Source organism: Peromyscus maniculatus, chromosome 16, assembly GCF_049852395.1.
Source record: "Peromyscus maniculatus bairdii isolate BWxNUB_F1_BW_parent chromosome 16, HU_Pman_BW_mat_3.1, whole genome shotgun sequence".
NCBI lineage: Eukaryota > Metazoa > Chordata > Mammalia > Rodentia > Cricetidae > Peromyscus > Peromyscus maniculatus.
Genome location: NC_134867.1, coordinates 23,268,412 through 23,286,308, shown reverse-complemented (window position 1 = coordinate 23,286,308; position 17,897 = coordinate 23,268,412). Strand labels below are relative to the sequence as shown.

The window sequence follows — 17,897 nt, the reverse complement described above, 5'->3', positions numbered from 1 at the left end:
TTTGGTACAGTTCTGCATGTTGTGGTGACCCCCAACCATAAAACTGTTCAGTTGCTACTCCATAGCTGTAATTTTACTACCGTGATGAATCATAATGTCAATATCTGATATTCAGGAGAGATGATATGTGACCCCCCCAAGGGGGTCACAACCCACAGGTTGAGAACTGCCTCTCTAGAGGGAGGCCGAGGAAGAAGAAGGATAACTATGGGTGAGGGGTTTGGCATAAAGCGAAGCTGTCCCTCACTACCTCTCACTTTGCGCCTTCATCTTTTCCATCATCTTAGGATGGAACACGAGGTCCTGGGCAGATGCACCCAGTGAACTTTGGACTCCCAGCCTCTGAAACCAGATTGTTTCCTTTATAAATGACCTAGTCTCAAGTGTTGTGGGGTAACCGTAGATAAGAGACAAGACAGGAGTCGGCCACAGCTGTTCCGAAGGACGGTGGCCGTGTTCCTGTGAGCGGGTGTGGGGTCCAGCCAGAGGCCAGAAGGTGAGGCGCCATGAAGCTGTACAGACTCAGCGTCCTTGACAAAAGCCAGCCCAAAGTGGTGCTGCTCAAAGTCCCATACGACGCGTGTTCCTTCAGTTTCTTCCAGAGGTCCAGTGTTCAGGAATTCATGACCTTCACAATTCAATTGTGGAACACTCTGTCAAGGGCAGCAGAGCCTCTGTCAAGGAACAGGAGTATCTTCGTCATGTCTACATCTGGAGTGACAGTCTTGCAGGTGTGGTCATTGCTGACAGCGAATACCCTTGTCAGGGTGGCTTTTACCTTGCCGGAGAAAGGTACTAGGTGAATTCTCCAAGCAGGTGGATAGGACAGGCTGGCCAGTAGGATCTCCTGCTACAATCCAACACACAGCCCTGGATGGTCACCTTAGTAGATATCAGAACCCCCGAGAAGCTGATTCCATGAGTAAAGCAAGCTGAACTAGAGGAGACCAAAATCATTCTGCATAGCACCATGGAGTCTTTGTTAGAGCGGGGTGAGAAGCCTGATGACTTGGTATCCAAATCAGAAGTGCTGGGAATACAGTCAAACACCTTCTATAAAACTACCTAGAAAAAATACTCATGCTGTGCAATCATGTGACGTAGCCCACAGAGGCAGGCACCGGACCGCCATGTCACATCAGAACTGAAGATGAAGGGATACCCTAGAAGAAGACCTGGAGTCAGGCTGACTGGCTGTTCTTATTTTGAAGTTCTCAGGAGAGGTGAAGGAATGACTTCAGGGTGGGAACACTGACGTTCATATGTGTGGTTGTGACTTCGGGAAAGAATCTGAGGTCCTCAAATATGTATGTAATGTTGGGAAAAAGAAACCATAAACTCTAAGTGGTGAGAGAGACAGAGAGAGAGAGAGAGAGAGAGAGAGAGAGAGAGAGAGAGAGATAGAGAGAGAGAGAGAGAGAGACAGAGAGACAGAGAGACAGAGAGAGACAGAGAGACAGAGAGAGACAGAGAGAGAGAGAGAGAGAGAGAGAGAGAGAGAGAGAACACAGTATTGTCCCACTTGCCATCATCATAACTTTATGCTCTATCAGGCAATAACTAGTTCTTTTTAGAGATGTGAAAACTGAAATACAAAAAGATACTGAGATGCCCGAGTCCATGCAGTTAATTACTTTCAACACTGAACTGAGAACAAAGCAATTAGGCAGGTACATTGAGGTTATTGTCAATAATTCATGTAACCTCTACTTTCATAAGTTAAATTAGTATCCTAAGAGAATAGCCAGTACTTGTTTTATTTTTCAAAGCCATAAGACTTGAAAGCAGATAGAGGACCTGTAAGAGCTAAGGTCCTGATCTCAATAATAGCTCTACAAATTATCATTTAATGTGTTCTCTTTTAAGAAATATCTGTTTGATTTTGTTATTGGTACTTCCCTCTTCATTAGTATCCAAAATTAAAGGCAGGATGTGGCCTTAGGTAATGGTATGATTTGCTCAGATATAGAATTGGTAACGAATGTACTGACATTCAGGCATTTGTGACTAATGTCTTTTGTTATACATAGCTAAATTACTTCATTAAAATCAGTGTTGGTGAACAAACTCATTGCATCTTTGCAATATATGTGTCTAATATGGGTATCAAAGCACAGATTATAATTTATTTCTTAACAAGAATATGCTTTTAGATATTTTTACTACTGAGGAAGCACAGCCAAATTCATATTAGTTGGTGTGGTGATTTGAATAGGTATGGCGGCCATAGCCTCATGTGTTTGAATACTTTACCTATAAGGAGTGGCAATATTAGGAGGTGTGGCCTTGTTGGAGTAAGTGTGTCCTTGTTGAAGGAAGTATGTCACTGTGAGGGTGGGCTTTGAGGTCTCATATATGCTCAAGCTATGCCCAGTATACAGTCTTTCCTTCTGCTGCCTGGGAACCAAGATGTAGGACTCTCAGCTCCTTCTCCAGCACCATGTCTGCCTGCAAGCCACCATGTCCTGTCATGATGATAATGGACTAAATCTCTGAAACTGTAAGGCACCCAATTAAATGTTTTCCTTTCTAAGAGTTACCATGATCATGATGTCTCTTCACAGCAAACCTTTTAATAAATCCTTTTTTAGTATCTGTATTTTTGAAATCACACTATTTCAAGGGAATCAATCTCGGTTATATTGAAAAAAATTATGAAGTTAATATAGAGGGTCTTTGTGGATCCCATACCTGGTTTCCAGTGTTATTAACAAATATGATATACTATTATTTGCTAAAAGCCCATGTTTCCATTCAGTTTAGTTTTCCTCAGTTCTTATCTAATGTTCTTTTTCTGGTGCTGGACTCCACCTGAGATACCACGCCCACTCAGTTGTATCTCCTTGCTGTGTTTCTTAGGCTGTCTCTGTTTTGATGGCCTTGGTGGTTTCAAGTACTGGCCAGTATTTTGTAGAATATCTCTCTACTGAGATTTATTTTAACTTTTTCTCATCATTAGAGTGTGTTATGGGCACCTGTGACAGGTGAGGATCCCAGAGGCAAAGTGCCATTTTTATGCAATATCTTACAGGTAACTGGTATCAAAATGGCTTCTCACTGTTGAAGTCAACCTTGATCACCTGACTGAGTTAGTGTTGGACAGTCTCGTACTGTAAAGCTACTATTTTTCTCTATTTCTACAGTAGTCTTTGGCCTCCAAAAAGGTCACTATTTTGGTTCTTGTGTAAGAAGAGAAGAGTTCTTTACTTTTTAAAATGCAAACAAACTGTAACTTGGAGTTTTGAAAGCATGCACAATTAAATAAAATAAGGCCGGGTAAGTTGAGGCATCATTAAGCAGTACAGTTGGGATACTGTTCTGAAAATCTTTGTAGAGAAATTCTCTGTATGATACATTTGGAATGCATCCCCATGCTTCAGATTTGGCAAGCCTTTATTCACCTGGCACTATATTGGATCCCGGTAACACACATGTTGAAATTCACTTTTGTCCCAAGAGGTTAAAATTACCACATAAAACTCATCCTCATTTTTCTTGCCATGGTGTCTGGAATATCTGCAGATTCAGACAAATCTTTTAGAACTATACTCATTATCAAATATGTGGAACAATACATGATTATTGAGGAAAGGAATGAACATTCTTTTAAAAATCATGCTTTTTGTTTCAGGAAAATATGGAGGTGGTTCCTTAAAGGCAGAATTTCCTTGGATCTTTTCTAGGAAGTAAAACGGACATGGGATATTATAAATGTCACCTGCTGGTTTTATCCTAACCTTCTTTTACTACTGAAAGGACCACAAAGGCACGCAAGGATGGGAGGTCTAGCACTACCCAACCCTTATACTGGCTAAAGCATCCTTGTCTGAAAGTGTTCAGAATCCTTTAGCCAAATGAACTTAAATAATACAAACTCATTGGCTCATCCATCAGAAAACCCTGACGTATTTAGTAATGGTGGTGTGTGGGTGCAGTTCTTTACCAATGTCACATTTGCCACTCAGTCATCGTCAGTACCCCAAGATTTATGTTCAGACTTATAACATGTTAATAGCCATTCCAGGCACTGGGTACAGACACGGCCAAGTTCAGAGGCAGATGGGGGATGGGTTTGAACTCTAACAGCTTTTCCAAACCACCCCTTCTTCCCTTCATGGGTAATAACTAGGTTCCTAGACCTCTTAATCAATTTCATAGGTGGTAAACTGTAATATCACAAATGACTCAGGCCAATTGTGGGGATTAGCTAGACTGCAGAGAAGATGAGAGGTATCTCAACAGAATGCGGTTCTTGATGAAGGAGAATAGATCTAACAGAGTGCTAGAAAAGTGAAAAGTATGTGTCCATGTGGTCTTATCCATGTGACCCCTGGATCTCAAAACACCAGTGGTACCCTTTCTTCCATGCTATTATTTTCAGTTGATTCTACCAGACTAAGCCTTTCTTAGGGGAACACTTTAAAAAACAAAATCTTTCACTTCTAAGTTACTCCAATTTGTATGAATTTGTCATTATGTAGGCTATATTCATCCTATTTTTCACATGAAATAAAGCCAATACATTTTCACCACCTTGATAGAGCTGGCCTATGTAGCCAAGGATAACCTTGACCTCTTAATTCTCCTGCCTTAACCTTCCAAGCGTTGGGATTCCAAGCATGTGCCATCATGCCCGCCTGAAAACCCCACTATATTCACAGTGTTGATCAAGTATACCTTCCAGTTAGATGGTCAGCTTGTTTCTAAGCACAGCTAAAAAAAAAAAAAAAAAAAAAAAAAACTGATTCTAAATGAGTTGACTTATTACTACTAGACTTTGAATGCTAAATTTTGTTCTAAATTCATAATCTTGTGCAAAGCAGAATTTTCTATCTTTATTGTAAACACTCATGATATGTCTGACCCGGGGAGGGGGGGCTGCGGCAGGGGTCTCTAGAACTATGGAAATGAAGACATGTAAGGTTTGAGCTGGAGAGATGGTTCAGCAGTTAAGAGCTTTTGCTGCTCTTCCAGAGGATCTGGGTTCAGTTCTCAGCACCCACATGGGTGGCTCACAACAGCTTCTAACTCAAGCTCCACAAGTTCTGATGTCCCCATCTGGTCTTGTTGAGCACTTTTATCTACATGGTGCACACACCTACCTATACTCAGGTAGATACAGATCCATGGTAAAATAAAATAAAATTAATTAATTAATTAAAATTTTAAATTAAATTTTAAAATTAAATAAATAAACTCATGGCATTTTTTTACAAATGTAGGGTTTTTTTTATTTTATTCAAGACTTAGTGGAGTTAGGGGTGGAATTCAAGAACTCCTCAACTCTGATTTTTTTTTTTTTTTGACAGAAAAACATTGATAGTTTTGAGATGACTGGCCATTCCCCTACTTGACATCTTCCAAAGTAAACAGAAAACACAGCTGAAGAGAACCAGCATCCTCTGTCCCCTTGTTTTAAACTGTGTCTCCTGCTAAGCCACCAAGCTGGTTAACACTTGGCACCAGCCAGTAGCTCGGATACCCTGAGCAGGCAATGGCGGGTGCAGGATTGCTGTGAAGGAAACACCAATGGCAATGCGGTAGGAGAGCCAGAGGTAATGAACCAGAACAGGGACAGACTTTTAGTAACTCTAGAGAGTTCCTGTGGGGCTGTTGATGAGAAGCAGAGAAAGTAAGTAAAGAGCAAATCTGTGGAGGAAACCAGGGCCTGCTTACAGTGTTCCTAGAAAGCTGCTGGTTTAAACCCAGTTCACACTCCATACTGTTCTCCTCCGATTTTCTGCCTTTTTCTTAATGATGTTTGCAAAGTCTAGAGTTTCTCTGTTAGTAGTAACAGCCCTCTGCCTTCCCGAGACACAGTGAGGCTTATTTTTGCTCCCACTCAGTTTAGTTCATAAGCCTGATTCTGAGCAGAGATTATTTTAGGCCCAGGCTTCCTCTCTCGTGCTTCTTGGTGTTTGATTTAGGACAATTTCAGTAATCACGGAGGGAAATTAAGAATTACAGTAAATATTGATCTACCGCCAACCCTAAGAGACCAGTGTCTTACATTTATAATCGACTCCACTCTTTCTTGAAAATTACTTTACTAATAAGAGAAGGAGAGCATTCGGCTTGTCCCAATGCCTCACACTAAGCCCTAACCCATGTTGACCATTGCTTGGTTTCTTCTAGTTACGTCTCCATTTGAAGAGTTAATATCCTTTATTCTTTCATTTTTTTTATTGAAACTTTTTTTCATAAAATATATTCTGATCACCCTTTTCCCTTCATCTGAGTCCTCCCAGATCTACCCAACCCATCCAACTCCACGTGTCCTTTTCTTCCTTCTCTCTTTAGAAAACAAACAGGCAACACACACACACACATAAGAATCTCTCCCTCTCTCTCTCTCTCTCTCTCTCTCTCTCTCTCTCTCTCTCACACACACACACACACACACACACACACACACACACACACACACACAAGCACTGAGTCAAACATCTACAAAAATGCCATTAAGTTCCTTTTGCTTTGTCTAATCACTCTGGGGCATGAGGCCCGCCCTGGAGTGCAGTTAATACATACCCAGAGAGACTCCATTGGAGACAACTAATTTTCCCTTTGTAAGTGGCTGTCAATTGCTGATAGCTTCTTGGTATCATGGCAGGGGCCAAATTCACATCCACGTTCCCTCTCAGCACTGGGACCCCAGCTGGCTTGAACTTGGGCAGGCCCTCGGCATGCTGCCCCAGCCACTTTGAGTTCCTGTATGAATCAGTTGTGTTGTGTGGAGGGCGCTATTTCATCTCTGTCTTCCTTCACTTCCGCCTCTTACAATCTTTCCTCCTCTTCTGCATAGATCCCTGAGCCCTGAGAGGAGGAGTTTGGTGAAAACATCCCATTTAGGACTGAGTGTTCCAAAATCTCTCATTCTCTGCATAGTCCAGTTGTGGGTCTCTGGGTTAGTTCCTATCTCCCACAAGAGGAATTTTATTCTTTTTTTTTTTTAATCTATATGATGGTTCCACTCTGTGTCCTACGTGCTAGGGTATGGGGATAGACACGTCACATCATGAATGTTAACATGATCTGTATATAACACTTAAGCAGTATTAGTCTATTACACCCCTTGCCCATACTCCAAGCATCTATACTGTTCTAGGAGACATGAGAACTGAATCACCAGGATCAGAACCAAAGACCTAAGTTTATTAACTAAATTAATTAACTTTGATGGTTTTATGAGGGAATGCATAGCTCGAATTCTAATTGGTCTTAATAATAAAAATCCGGAGTCAGATATTGGGGTAAATGCTGAAAGATCAGAGAAGTAAGGAATAGAGCCAATGCCACCTCTCACCTCCACAAATCCTCAGATCGAAAAGGGGCCAAGTTCCTGTCTCCACCTCCCTATTGCTGGGATTAAAAGCATGAACTTCCACCATACTTTTCTCTTTTAGACTGGATCAATCTTGTGTAGCCCAGGATGGCCTTGAAATCCTGATCTTCCTGCTTCTTCCTCCCAAGTGCTGGGATTAAATGTGTTTGTCACCATTGCCTGGCCTCTATGGTTAATGCGTAGTTAGCTCTACCCTCTGATCTTCAGGCAAGCTTTATTTGTCAAAACACAAACAAAATATCATACAACAAGAATGCCTGACTTATCTTGGGTACATTTGCTTCATAGTCAAGTTAGGTTATCAGTAGTCATCTCAAGAACTGTTTAGCTATCAAATGAGATAGTTGGTATAAAAGTGAACATTATTATTAACATAAAGTATAAGAAAATACCATAAGAATAAGGGGAATATTTGGGGTGTTTTAGGGAACACAAAACACACAGAAAAAAATACAGCAAGTTAATAGATGGTTTTATTCAGGCAAACATATGCAACTGGTTGATGCCAGTTTCCAGCTCACATCCCCTCAGCCTAGATATTAGCTGAGTTCAGCTAGATATTTGCTCACTCCACTAGTTTTCCTATGCATGCTTGTCTGAGGGTTCTCGGGGAGTTAATTTTTCAGGAAGCAAGTCTCAAGTAAAGGACAGTTACTAATAATTAAAAATCACCTGTGTTTCCTATTGTCTTACTGGGACAGATTTGAAAATGCCTCTCACAGCATCCACCGTGACCCTGAACCCCAGCTACCACAGCAGTAACCGGAATGTCGACCTATATCATGCTTCCCTTCCTGGATCATCTCCCAGACAGAATGCTAACACTCAACTCCTTATCTCAGAACCTGCTTTTGAGCAAAATGCAAGACATTTCATTTTTTTAAAAAGATTTTTTATTTTAGTGTGTGTGTGTGTGTGTGTGTGTGTGTGTGTGTGTGTGCACCTGAGTGCCAGAAGAGGGCTAGAAGATTCCCTGGAGCTGCCATTACAAACAAGTACCAGCTGCTGATAGGAATGCTGGGAATTGAACTCCAGTCCTCTGTAAGAGTACCGCACCCTGCTGACCTTTGAGACATCTATCTCTCTGCCCCCCATTTTTTTTTCACTTTAAACTCTGCGGCAGTGATCTATCTGTAAGATTTGCTTTTACCGATGTGTGTTAGTAATGGTTCACCTTCTGTTTCAGTCTTTGCTTCCATCCTTCTATTTTAAAATGTTTCTATTTGTAAAGTAGGAGAAATTAAAGAGTAGGACAGGAAGAAGAGGAAAGAGGTGAAGAGCTGAACGCTAAGCTCTTTCACACAAGTCAATTGAATAAGCATTTTTTTTTTTGTAGAAGAAGTCACATTTTAAAGTGTGAATCAAACCAGTCATGAGGCAGAGGTGAGAAAGAACAGTGTGATCCACCAGACGCAAAGAATGGAAGACACCAACGTCATCCTCCAACCCAATATGCCTTTAGATACATGTTTTCTAAATTTAGCTTCTTCTTTATTGCCTCTTTGACCCCCCCAAACTTTGTAACTCTCTCTTAACCCATCTCTCATCCTTCAAGGTGACACATTGAATCTTCAAGTGAGAAAAGGGAGGCTGCTTCCTGCCGGACTGTGCAAAGCGCGATGTTTCCTCTCTGCGTTCTGAAATTGGATGGGCTGCCGAGAGACCAGCTCTATCTGCCAGTGGCAGAGTCAGAACCAGATCCGAGTGGAATGAGCAGGGGGAAAGGGCAGAAAAACGGGTAGCCGAGCATCTAGGACATGAGCAGTCATCCCCATACGGGATCGCAGCCTAGAGATGGGCAGCAGTACTAATAATGTGCCTTCTATTCTTTCTACTGTTTCTCTTGCCCCAGTTTCCAAACTGTGCAAAATAGTACCACACTGCAAAACTACACACCCCAGATATGAATTGCTTGAAGACAACCCCCGCCCCCTCCCTGGCAGCGGGGTGGGGCCGAGGCTGGGGAAAAACAGGGAAGAAGAAGGGGCCACAGGACAGAAAGTGTAAAGAAGCAAGCTGAGGAGGAAGCTGTTTTCAAGTCACTGGCTCAGAAAACCCAGTAGATATTCCTCGCCCCTAGAACCCAATGGCACAGCCTCAAAGGGGTGGTTTTCAGTCTGCACTCTAATGAACTGTGGCCACAGGACGCTAGTTACCTTGAGAAGTGTAAAGAAACTGGTTCGAGTAGACTAAGACTCACTGTTGCATTTTAAAAATGGCGCAAAGGAGTCACACCGTACAACAGGCCTCATGTGGGAGGTTTATTGAAGGGAGAGGAGAGAAGAAGCAGAGAAGGGGGCACAGACCGGTCCCTGAGAAAGGAACCGGAGGTGGGCAAGCCCCGCCTTTTATAGGGAAACATAGGGAATGCACACAGAGGGTGCTCTTAGTGGCTGCGGCTGAGGTATAGCCTGTCAGGACCACAAGGGCAGGCCAGTACAGATGCCTAAATGCTAACACTCAGGGGACCGTTTAATGTCAGGGAAGACAACACAGTGAGAAGGAAACAGAGAGGATAATCCCACTGCTGCAGACATCCCTCTCTGGACCCCAGAGGATGGAAAAGAGCTACACTATTTCTCCTCTAAACGGGGCCCATCCATACATACCACGCCACGAAGCCTGAAGCAACAGTTTTATCTCCTGAACACCAGATTTCGCATCCAGGAGCAAGGGTTTGACCAACCAATCTGAAGAAAAGCAAAACAAAACAAAAAACCAACCAGTGTGTCACCAACTCCTACCGTGGGGATCTTCCCCAAGCTCAGCACTCGCTTTGTAGGTAGATTGTCTCTTCTTTCGGTCGTTGCTTTTTGAGGAGACAGAGATGATTCTGGGAAGAGTGCATTGGCCTGATGTATGGGTTGTCATCCTTTACAAAGAGATCAGCATGTTTGATTAAGGCAGCGGTGCCTCCCCCCCCCCCCCCCCCCCCCGCAGCTCACGACTCCTTCGGCAACCTTTATCTCTAAAAACATTTGCATTACGATTCCTAACAGTAGCAGAAATTACAGTTACGAAGTAGCAATGAAAATAATTTTATGGTTTGGGAGTCACCACAATATCAAAGGGTCACATTAGGAAGGTTGAGAACCACTGGATTAAGGGAAACCAGGAACCTATTTACTATCAGGACCGGCTCCTGTGAGGAAGCAAAGCTTTATAATGGCTTGTGTTGTAGCTACAGGGGCCTAGGCACTGTGTTTTCAGAGTCCTACCACACATGCCCACCTTACCCCTCAAGAGTTTCTTTTCAAAGTCTTTCTCCGAAGCAGTAGGAACTTACACAGATGTGTGCAAGGCAAGCCCAAAGAATAGGTTCAAATAAATGTCTTCAGAGGAACGGTCAACCAAAGGGGCCGGGAAGCAACAGAGGATGGATGCTTCAGCCTTGCATTCTTTGCAAGGACACTTGTGACTTGTACCCCAGGTGGTCCTTCAGAGGCCCTTCAGAAGACCTAAATGCAGTTGCCCTAAGTGATAGCTCAGTACCCTGCTGTTTATTGACTTGTCCAGTTTCCTTTTCTTAAAAAAAAAGGGGGGGGGAATCTTCCTTCCCCTTTCATATCTTCTGTAGCCTTTGAAAATAAATACCTAGACTTGAGCCTTTATCTCAGACTCTGCCTTTGAGGTCCAAACAAAACTATAATGTCCAATGAAGTGCAAGAAAGCAGGCCCTCAGGCCAGGACTGTGCAAATGCTTTATTTCCTAGTGAGACGGAAACAGAAGTCCATTCCACACAGAGTCAATTACCTCTGGCCTAACCATAGAATTCTCAGCTGCCCTAAATCAGATGTGGGTATGGGGAGCTTTGCATATCCAGTGTCTCTAATACTTGATTTAAAAGTAACATTGATTATAAGACTATAAACCGACTGGTTTTCATGAAAAGACTTTATAGTCTTGAATGCCTCAATGAAAAAGACAACAAATGATTCAAGACTTTCTGGGAAAGTTGAAATTTCTCCCTGGGTACAAATAAAAAGACTGTAGGAAAAAAATAGAAATCTGGGCTAAAAATCAGTCTCAGAATTTAATTATGGGGGTGGCAGGAAGTAGGACTCCAAATGTGTAGGTCTCCTATGTCAAAGCTCTGTGTCAAAGACATGGCTATGACAGAAAGGAGCAGGAGCCCAAGACTTGGAAGGAAGACAAAAGGAAGGTATGGAGACAAATGGGAGGCTACCTTGATGTGGATATGGATGTGAATATGAGTGGGGCTACAGATGTAGATGGAAACATGGACAAGGTTATGAATGTGGATAATAAAGACCTTATCATCTGGGTGTTCTTCAGTCATGAAGACTGGAGAAAGCAGCCTCTTCCTCTTGCTAGTGGACTGTAGTCTTCTCCTGCCTGGGAAAAAAGGAAAACCTCCCTTAACTGAGTATCTTATAGTATCTTCCTTGGGATCCTATCTGCTGACTTCCTAATCACTCACACATTGATAATGTATAAGTTATGAGGTGGGAGGTTCAGAATCTGGATGCAAAGACGTAACTTACTGAAAGAGTTATAGAAAAATTCTGACAGAAAATAAGAAATGAGCTATAGCAATAGATATGAAGGTGATAAACTAAGTAGAGTGATGGAGATGGAAGACTAGATGTAGTTTATTGACTTGGAATCATTTCTCCCACAATTCAAGATTTAATATCATGTTAAGGACACCTAGAATTTGTTTCAACATGTTGTTCTAAATGTCTCCTGGAACAAAATTATGACATAGAGATGCCCAAGATGCCTTTGGATTTTAAGAACTATGCTGGAAGGCCCCAGGATGTAGGGATGGGGTTTTCAAGTGATATCCATTGCCTGTGTTTCCTAGGATAGTCCCTTCCCTGGGAAGACTAAGAAATGCATTAGCGTGTTCTAAAAGGTCGGTGAAGTATTTCATATGAGTGAGTGTTTACAGAAGAAAGTTTGACTATAGAATACAGCTCCACAGGGCCTATGGGAAATTAAAAAAAACTATGATTTTAGAGTTCAGGTAGCTGGATTTGAATAGCAAAGGCCAGGTGGGCATAATCAGTACAATAGACAGAAAGTGTAACCAGAGTTCTAGAGTCCTAGGGGTTTGGAGTAATGACTAATAGGCCTTTTTATTCCTAAGTGTGAAGAAGGGAGGCATGGCAGCTTTCAACACAATTATTTAACTTGTGTCAACAACCAACCCTCCAAACCACCCCCTCCAAAGTCAAATGCAGGTGAGCACTAGACAAGGATTGGAACCATAATTGCAAAGCACACTCTGGGTGAGTTTCCAAGTCACAGCCAGTTATCAGACCCACAGCCCAGTGGCTAGAGAGGAAGCTTCCTCCCGTGTATATATGTACACTGAGACTCCAGCTCTCCTGCTAAAGAAATATGTTTACCCACACCTTGTAAAAGTTAAGGATCTGAGGTGCCACTAATAATAGGCAACCCCCAACACTATCATGGTTTTGTTAATAAAGTGAAGGATTGAAGAAGCCAGAATTAAAGCTGGGCAATGGTGGTACATGCCTTTAATCCCAGTGCTTGAGAGGCAGGGGCAGGTGGATCTCTGTGAGTTCAAAGCCAGCCTGGTCTACAAAGTGAGTTCCAGGACAGCCAGAACTGTTGCACAGAGAAACTTGTCTCAAAAAACAAAAACAAAAACAAAAAAATCAAAACAAAAAAAAAAAAAAAAAACTAAACAAAAAAGCCAGGGAAGAAATGGAGACCATCCTATGTCATTCTCTTCAGCCTGGGTGTATAACAGGGATAGACGTACTTAACCATGGACTGCACATTTCTAATGCTTAGAATCATGGCACAAATTTGGTCTTTTTTAATTTTAGAGGCAGTAGCTCCCCACGGAAGATGCTGCTCCAACCGGTTTATTGAGTAACTCAGAATTTCCCCAGTGCCTCTTCAGATACTATGCAAAAAGAAGACTCTAGCAGGTTCAAACAATGAAGCAATTTTCCTTGGTACTAAGAGGCAGTCAGTAGAGGAGAGGTAAATCAGAACTCCTGCCAACATAAGCACCTTCTTCAGTGAACCACTCTCTGCTTAAAGAAGAGTTTCTTCTTTTCTGCTATGTCCCAGGGTCCCACTAGAGACTGAACACTTGGTCATGGGTGTAGCCTGAAGGTGTCTCAGGTCTCATCCGGCCCCAAGGTCCCACAGCCACTTATAAAATAATCATTCAGAGGCTTAATATTAATTACCAATTCCATGGCCTATGGCAGGCTTCTTGCTAGCTAGCTCTTATAACTTGACACATTTTTATTAATCTATAAGTTGCCATGTGGCCATGGCTTACCAATATTTTCATATCTTGCTTCTCCTGGCAGTGCTGGAGTCTCTCTCCCCTCGGCCTTTCTTCTTCTTGTCTCTCTCTTCAATTTTCCACCTAGCTATAACTTGACTTGCCATTGGCCAAACGGCTTTATTTATCAACCAATCAGAGCAACACATATTCACAGCATACAGAAAGACATCCCACAGCACACTGGACACCAAGAGGAGATGCCCACTCTGGGCTGTACATTATCAAATCCTCTAAGTTATAAGTTCACATACCACCATGCATCCTGTGAGGGGAATTATAGAGATAGGATCAGGCTTAAGCAATTCCTTGGAGTAAGAAAGTTTCATGAATGGGTGTCCAGATTGCCATTCCAATGACCGGATGTTGCATTGGTGATTTTCTACCATCCAACACATACAGTCTCATGAGATATTCCCTGTGCCCAAATGACAGAAGAAAATAAAAATACAATACCATTCACAAAATGAAGTAACTTTAAAAATGGACATGGTAATGCCTGCCTATAATGTCAACATTTAGAAGGTAGAGACAGGAAGTACAAGGTCACCCTCAGCTCTACAGTGAGTGGAAAGCCAGTCAGGGCTACATGAGACTCTGTGTGTGTGTGTGTGTGTGTGTGTGTGTGTGTGTGTGTGTGTGTGTGTATATGCTGTCCTGTATAGTACTTGTCTTAGAGTTTCTATTGCTGTGAAGAGACACCCACAGCAACTCTTATAAAGGAAAACAGCTTCAGAGGTTTAGTCCAGTTTTATTATGATGGAACATGGAGGCATGCAGGCAGACATGGTGCTGGAAAAGGAGCTGAGAGTAAATACATCTTGATCCACAGGCAACAGGAAATGAACTGAATGTCTCACTGAGAGAAGCTTGAGCAAAGGAGACCTCAAAGCCCACCCCCACAATGACACACTTCATCCAATAAGGCCACATCTACTCCAACAAAGTTATACCTCCTAATAATGCTACTCCCTATGAGCTTATGGGGGATAATTACATTCAAACTGCAACTGTACTGAATTTAGTTGATTCATTAGGACAATGTGATAAAGATTACACTGCTGAGAATAAAGAGTCATATGGAAGTAGAATCAAATGTGCTTAACTTAATGTCTCACACTATTGCTCACTGGAGAGCATTCATCAGCAAGGAGGCTGGTAAGTGGCACCCTGTCTAGTTTAGTGTCAGCTGGTCTCTGTTCTTGGCATTTCAGTGTGATAGACCCATAAACATAGTGGCCTTTTTGACAGGCAGAAGGGACATGTACACCCCAACAGTGTCGATTCCTCTCACCAAGCTGACGTAGCCACTATTTCTAGAGAAGTCCTGTTGTGCCAGCAGCAAACCCAATAACTAGCGTTTGATAGACTGCTGACTTGTAAAGACAGCAAGGCACTTAGTGATAAATTGTTTCCATCAGATCTCTCTCACATACACCCTCCTGAGAATGAAGGAATGAGTCATCCTTATTAGAAGTGCCTTTGGTTCTGAAGATGTGCTTGGCTGACTTGCCTATGAATGAATGTCACTTCTAGGATTATTATTTGATGACTCACAGAATGATTTATTTACAGACACTGCATCCTGGAATGCATCACTTTAGATGAAGGACCCATAGTGAAGGAGTCACATCAAAGCTATGGTCACAGCAACATGGAATCCACTGTTTCTACCATTTGCCTCATTATTCAAAAGTAGTTGCTTTGCTGGAATGCTAGAATGGATTACTAAAGGTTCAGTTCACTTGGGGAAAAGGCTCTGCATGGTTGGAACCTGTCCTACAGGTGTGGTATATGCCTTGAGATAATGGCTACTACGTGGTCCAAACACTAGAACTAGGTCCGGAAACCAAGATGAGGTAGGAATGGCTATTCACACCACCCCACTCATTCACTTGCAGAATCTGCATGTTGTTCCCATATACCATTAGGCTCTGTTAGATTATCGGCCTTGCCAATTGTAGGGGGTAGAGGAAGACAATCACTGTTACAAGGGGTCACAGAAAAGATCCCACCGAACTATCTCCATGGCTACCACCTGCTCACTTTAGATCTTAATGACAAAGGTCTAGCAGATGAAGACACTTTTCAATAATGGTACGTTAGTTGACCCTGATTATCATGAGCACCTAGGATTGTTGCTAAATGATAGAAGCAGAAGCAGATATTTCCAGATCTCAAGAGATTCAGTGGGGTTCCTTTGTCCTTCTTCTGTCCATTCCTCTGTCCTGATGAAAGACTTGAAAAAAAATCAATAACAACCCCAGCCTGACACAGGAAAGCTCATCAAGAGCTTGGGCTCCTCAAGAAAATGACTTACTTCAGCTGAAGTACTCATCAAAGGTGAGGAAAATCTAAAATAGATAGTGAACATCTGGATTTGACAAATATCATTAGTGGAGTTTGAGATAGTTCCATCAGGAGCACCTGCTTGCTATGTGGACCATTTTGTCTTGAGTCCTTTTGAGATTTGCAGATGGCTATGGCATTAAAATTTTGGAGAGGGATGGATTTTATAGAGGGTCAAATGGATCTGAAAAATCCAAGGGATAGATTGTGGGAGATATTTTTGGTATCCTACACCACTTCTTTTGATTCCATCTGCAAGTGATGGACAATTAAAGAGCAAGCCACAGCTCTGGGTCTCTCTCAAGTGCCACAGACTTTCAGTAACGTATGTTGAATGGCACATACTAGAGCAGTGATGTTCAACCTTCCTGTTGTGGTGACACCCAACCATAAAATTATTTTCATTGCTACTTCATAACTGTAACTTTACTAGTGTTATGAATTGTAATGCGAATATCTGTGTTTTCTGATGGCCTTAGGCAGTCCCTGTTAAGGGGGCATTTGACCCCCAAAGGGGACATGACCCACAGGTTGAGAACTGCTGCACTAGAGTCTTACTAAAGAAGGAAAGAGAGTCAGTGGATTAATTCTGAGATGCATTCTACAGGGTTCTTCTGAGGGGAGCACCTAGAACTGAGTTCCAATGGACATGGTGGAGCCAATTCAGCGATGTATTCTTCAGTGGCTTTTCCTTTCTATGTTTCAGCTCGGTGCTTCCCTAAACCATCCACCAGGTAAAAGATCTGCTTCAGTTCCCACTTTCAGAGTAACCCAAAGTAGATGAATAAACTAGTTGGCTGCTGGTTGGTTACGACGCTTCTGGAAAGGGTTGGCTTTGTTAGTAAAGAGAAGGGTTATACTAGTGAAGAGTAGGAAGTAAGCTACAACCAGGAGCAAACATTTGTTGAATATTTATTATGGATTAACCATTCAGAAGGCATTAAATACATCCACCTAGATCAAACGACATCCCTAAGGAGACCTATAACTTTATGTAGGCTTATTGTATGTGCCAAGTATTGGGTGGTTTGTAGATGTAACCAACCGTCTTATTAAATAAGAAACACAGAAACAATGTAAAAGAGAAAGCCGAGAGGTCAGAGCTCAGAGCTAAAATCTCACCCTTCCTCCTGCTGTCCCAGCTTCGCGAAAAGAGACCTACTTCCTCTCGGTTCGTATTTTTAAAGTATGTTGTTCTGCCTTCTCATTGGTTGTAAACCCAAACACATGACTGCCTCGTCACTGTCTGAATGTACAGCCCCCTAGGTCTTAAAGGCATATGTCTCCAATGCTGGCTGTATCCCTGAACACACAGAGATCTTATGGGATTAAAGGCGTGTGCCACCACCGCCACACTCTTGCTATGGCTCTAATAGCTCTGACCCCCAGACAACTTTATTTATTAACATACAATCAAATTAATATTTCAGTACAAATCAAAATAATATTTCAATACAATTAGATTACCACCACATTTCCCCTTTTCTATTTTAATAAAAAGAAAAAAAGCAAAAGGTTATGACTAACAAAAGAAAAACTATATACAAAAGTACAATAACTATATACAATATATACAAGTAATAAATACCTAAACAGGTATTTGACGAATCAGAGAAAATAATTCCATTATCTATCCTATTTTGATAATTCCAAGATGTATCTAATGTACTTTCTATCCTAATTAATTTTCAACTATAACTAACTAATCTTCAACCATAACTAACTAATCTTCAACTCCCTCAGAGACCCAAGAAGGGAATAATATTAGCTAACAAAAATAAAAACAGGAAGTGCATGCAAGCAACTTCCAAAAAAATTTTGTGAGTTGACAGAAACAGCCAGCTGCCTGGGCAGTCACCTGAGGTTTCTCCGCAGTGTTGGGGCATCATCTTCAGCCTATAGGCTTA

General features: G+C 42.0%; 1 pseudogene; it reads left to right on the top strand.

The window, feature by feature from the left end:
- Positions 1 to 506: 506 nt before the first annotated feature.
- LOC102912914 (synaptobrevin homolog YKT6-like) lies at positions 507 to 1,099 on the top strand (annotated as a pseudogene).
- The last annotated feature ends 16,798 nt before the right edge of the window (positions 1,100 to 17,897 follow it).